General features: G+C 37.8%; 1 protein-coding gene across 5 annotated transcripts in view; it reads right to left on the bottom strand.

Annotated features, from left to right (window-relative positions):
* LOC106881366 (zinc finger protein 883-like) overlaps window positions 1-5,430 on the bottom strand; it is a 102,497-nt gene that overhangs the window by 53,245 nt on the left and 43,822 nt on the right. For 2 of the 5 annotated variants that reach the window (XR_001410846.2, XR_008264565.1), the window contains one exon: window positions 1,295-1,604. The exons of the other annotated variants lie outside the window; for them this stretch is intronic. The gene's annotated coding sequence lies outside the window, so the exon portion shown is untranslated. Of the gene's footprint in view, window positions 1-1,294; window positions 1,605-5,430 lie in introns of those variants that run through there. 5 annotated transcript variants of the gene reach the window in all.

Below are 5,430 nucleotides of genomic sequence, written 5' to 3'. Positions count from 1 at the left end.
ATTTCACCACAAAACCTGCTCCACATTGCATTAAACTTGTAGTTAGACATAAATTTATTGTTTTCACTGTAGCTCGAGTTAGCTGTTTGAGACAGACGCTGACCCGTTAAGGTTAGTGCTGCGAAAGTCTCAAACATCAACTTCCGCCCAAGTCTGAGGCGCGTTCGAGAGTAAAAGTGAAGTCAGTTGCAGTAAAAACGTCGAGCTGTTCACTACCTTATTTTTCAATTGCTCTCTCTCTCTCTCTCTCTCTCTCTCTCTCTCCCTTAATAGAGCATGGAAATATAGCTTGGTGTGATTTTTGTAATTATGGCAATTAAGCCAAAGTAGTTTTAACAACTTTGAGGCAGTTTACCTCTTTTCTTCACTTGGTATTCGTCTCCTTTTGTATTAAGCTGTTATGAAGCTTATATTGTAGTTACCCTGTTGCTGAATTCGGCGTCAGACAACAAGATTTATATCTCCAGGATGACCCTCGTCTCACAAAATGTATCGTGTTATTTATATCAGCTCAAACTTAAACTTGTAAAATATTAGACAGTGCAACTGTATTCATTCGTGTCTTACAAAAATTATTCCTCCAGACTGAACGTCTGCAATCTGTTGTTTTGAACACACTCCATTTTCTCCTGTGTTTTTACGTTTGTTCAGCGTTGTTCAGAAACGATAATAAAATTTGCATTTATTTGAACACTTATTTCATGCTTATCTTCTTCTGATCCTTATCGTTACTTCTATGTACAAACTACTGTCTACACTTTCATATTGACTGTCAGAACTCTTTCTTTTTTCGCCCTTTCAAAGCTTAGCCAGGCTCATGGGACCGGTTTCCCGGTTTCTATGGCGTGTGTGTTCCCCCCAGTTGGACGGGACGCCAGTCCATCACAGCATTACTCAAAAAACAAGAAGAAAGAGTGAGAGAAAGTTGGGGCGAAAGAGTACAACAGGGGTCACCCCCGCTGCCGGAGCCTTGTGGAGCTTAGGTGTTTTCGCTCATTAAGCACTCACAACACCCGGTCTGGAAATCGAAAGCGCGATTCTCCGACCGCGAGTCCGCTGTCCTAACCACTGGGCCATTGCACCTGCACGACTGTCAGAACGTTACATGCTAAACTCTTTTGCTAGAAACGCAAGAATAGCAAAAGAAACATAGTCAGTTACTCATTACAATTAACGTACGATTGGATCGTGAGTTCAATACATCTAACCACTAGGCCACGCACCTTCATATACCGAGGTATGCTGGTACGTTCCTGGCTTTGGTAAAATAAAATACTGGAGGATTAGTAAATTATGCTTTTATTCAACATATTCCCTTCTCAAATTCACACACTTATTGCAGCGGTCCTTTTCCTAAGCCCTATAAAAGAACTCCGAAGGTTGGGCCTCCAGCCAAGCCTTTCGAGACACCCTGAAAGCCAGGGACTTTTCAGCACCCCGCGCGCGCGCGTGTAAAAAGTCTTGTCGCTTTGTTATTGACCGGCTTGAATTCTGTGCAATGGAAAACACTTCCATCCATCCATCCATCGTATTCGTACGCAGGTACAGAACCACATATACGAACGCATATGCATGCAGACTTGGAAATCTTCGTGGACATTAAACTGTAAGAGGGTAACAGTTAACAGTATTTCAGTTAAGTTAATAAAAACAAAAGCAAAAACAAAAACAGTAGAGACTCATAAGAAAGACAAATAAACATAGAAGAAAACAATTAAGCAAACACCCGAATGGATGAATGAATAAACAAATAAATGAATGAATAAAATAAATAATGGAACGCGTATTTCGTCATTGTTGTTACCAAGGTGATACTTACATATAATGTCGTCAGTATATCAACCAGGTTTTTATCTGACGTAAAACTAAACATATTAACCAGACTATTAATCTTAAGAGGAAGCATTGTAGACTGTTAAGTTCGTGAAATATTCTTCTTTCTCTTCGAAACATGAACACTTAACACACAATAGAAAGACACAATAGAGGAAAAATTCTACCACCGAAAAAACTTGTAAAATATTTTGTCTATAACAGGGCCCGGTAAAGTGATCAATATCGAATTTTAGGGTCTATGTGGTTACCCAAGGGGTCGATAATCACCTGAAATGATTTTGAGCATTAAGAATGCTAAATTATTTAGCGAACTGAATCTGGAAGAACGCAGTGATTTAAGGCTAAAACTCACTAATTTCTTGCCAAATATCGATGTAATAACCAATATTCACCAAACACATTTCACATTATATATTTTGACTATATCAATGTAATAAGACTGATTTCTTATTCTTCTTTATTAATTTCATTAAGCATTTTCATTACGTTCTGTGTTCAAATTCCGCAAAGGTCGACTTTGCTTTTCATCCTTTCGAGGTCGTTAAAGTAAATACCAGTTGAACATTGGAAACGATATAATCGACTTACACTCTCTCACGAAATCGTTGGTTTTGTGTCAAAATTTGAAATCATTAAGTATTTTCATTAAATTTCTTTAAATATTTCATATTAAAAAGTGAACGAAGGAGATATTTTTAAATGAAAATGTTTTTTGTAAATTGTAATTTTATATTTTATTTTAGAAATTTACATGATGGGGTCAATAAGCTATCAGCGATCCCATGGAGCTCAATGGTATAAGAAGTTTGCCGATCCCTGCTATTTAGTAACAGTATCTTAACTAAAATCAGAGTACACTGCTTCAAAGCCAATTCATTGTGAAATATGTGGGTAATCTTATACTGAGGATTCGAAATTATCTATCTTAATGAGCATTTTCAACAGGATATTTAAATAACTAGGTAATTTCTTTGCAACCAATGATTTCCTGTGTATGAAATAATGCATACATAATACTTATGGGGATCTCATTTGACCAACATTTGAAATCTTGATTCTGAACCTAGCACGGCAAGTTATTCGAAAAGACGCCATTAAAAGATTTGAACATGCTTTTTTTTCTCATGAATATTGTATCTTGCGGCAACTACACTATCGCTGATCACACATACACACACAGAGTTCAGAATCTAGGTCATTGGCCTTGAGGAGCTCATCAAGAATTTCCATGACATTGGCATCTTTGGTCGTAGTCCGAAGTGGTTTGCAGAAGATTTCCTCTTTAATATTTTCATTGATCACGCAAAAAGCGATGTTAGTTGTTTAGAAAAGAGTAATGAATCATTGACTTCATCAATGACTTGGTCGCTGATATTCTTTGACATCTTACTTATCCGCCTGGATACAGTGTCATTGGAAAGAAGCATTCAATCTTTTAGTGACATTCATTCTAAGAACAATTTGTCCAATCTCTTTAGCGCACAGTAGAATATACTGCTCATCAATAGCAGTATATTCTACGCCCAAACAATCTTGTACGCAGTGATGTATAAAGCCTGTACTGCATTTGTATTCTTCTTCGTTGAAAGCTCCACTGCTGTCAAAACTCTAACATACGAAATCTTATAACAGACATTTGAAATAACCTTCATTCATTTTCACAAAATTTGAATGGCATTTTTATTTAGAACGCTTAAGTAAATCAATAGCCATCACTTTAAAATACATCACTCAAAGTGGCAAACCTACGCCATCTCATTTTTTTGACAAGCATGTACAGATTTAATATATTCACATGAGTAGTTCCACTCAGTTATAATATAAGCTCTCTGCAGCAAACGGTCTCAAGGCTCATTTTATTTTCTTCAAATTTAATTTTAAAATAAAGTTATTGCGACGCAAATTTAAATTAATTTTCTACTCATCATTGTTAAAATAACGAATGAATATTTAAATCAATTATGCAGTAATTTTCTTTTTACTATTAGTATAAGGCCCGAAATTTTAGGGGAGGTTGGGCTAGTCTATTAAATCGACTCCCGGTGCTCAACTGGTACTATTTCATCGATGCTGAAAGGGCGAAAGTTGACCTAGGCGGAATTTGAACTCAGAACCAGAAGAAAAATCGCTTAGCATTTTGCTAACGATTCTGCTAACTAGCCGTCAATTAATGTAGTAATTTAATATTAGTTTCAAATTTTAGCACAAGGCTAGCAAAGTCTGAGGAGTTAAGTCGATTACAAACGAACAATATTGCATCCAAACTAATGGGTAGTATAGCGAATGAAGATTCTCATCTTCGTGGTTGAAGATCAGCGTGCTTCAGACACAATCCCCACTTCTCGCTACACACCGCAGTAGGGACTGGGAGCCTCCCTAGAGGACTCAGAATCACCGTTTATTGCTTCATTCACTTTTTGGTTCCTCATTTCGGGATGAATATAGTTGGTCGATCCTAAGTTCGATGGACGCGTGTAGCACGCATATTGGGGGGTGAAAGACCCTGCGTGAGCACGATTGAGTGACTACCAGTAAGTCGGTGCTAAAGACAGGGCTCGTGGGGTCGGAGCATACCTGTTTTGAACACCTCATCGTGTGATTTATTGTTTGTGGTTTGTGATTTATTGTTTGTGATTTATTCTTTGTGATTTATTCTTTGTGATTTATTGTTTGGGATTTATTGCTTGTAATTTATTGTGTTGTAATTCATTCGATTTCATTGTACATGAAAATTTTATATGATTCGATTGTATATGACCCCAATCACATTGTATTTCCCCTCTATGTTAGCCCGCATGGGTAATAAAAAATCAGATCCTAAGTTCTCTTCTTACAGTTATCGGCCACCAAATTTCATTCACAAGGTATTGGTTAACCTGAAGCTAAAAAAGAAAACTCTTGCCCAAGATGTCGCCGCACAGTGGGATAGAACCTTGAACCAACTGGTTACGGACACAGACATGACTGTAGTGTTTATGCAAAGCGAACTTCTTAACTACACTGCTAGCCATGTCTGAGTCTATATATTGATGTTCAAATCCTCAATACTTGGAACAATATCTGGAAGTGCTAACTGAAACGTATTAAAAAAAATATAAATATATATAGAACAGGAGAAACAGTTGGAAGCGGTAGAATCGTAGGAAGACCATATATGGTCATTGAACTCAGGCATTTTACCAATTTATTCACAACCACTTCCCTTCTACGTAAAAACACTGATGACATAAAACAATAAATCTCAACTCGATTTGCCAGCATTAAAAGCAGAAGTCAAAGCTCATACTTCACAAAACATACTAAAACCGCTAACGAGAAATAGAGAGGAAGACGCAGGCACGCGCAATTACACACATACGCTCGCACGCGCACACACACACGCACACACACACACACACACGCATACACGCACGTACGTACACACACACACACACATACGCATACACGCACGTACGTACACACACACACGCACACATACGCATACACGCACGTACGTACACACACACACATACGCATACACGCACGTACGTACACATACACACACGCACACACACACACACACACACACACACACACGTACACATACATACACAC

Source organism: Octopus bimaculoides, chromosome 7 (genome assembly GCF_001194135.2).
Source record: "Octopus bimaculoides isolate UCB-OBI-ISO-001 chromosome 7, ASM119413v2, whole genome shotgun sequence".
In the NCBI taxonomy this organism is placed as follows: Eukaryota; Metazoa; Mollusca; class Cephalopoda; order Octopoda; family Octopodidae; genus Octopus; species Octopus bimaculoides.
Note: the sequence above shows the minus strand (reverse complement) of the source record. Positions and strands in the feature narration are given on the sequence as shown.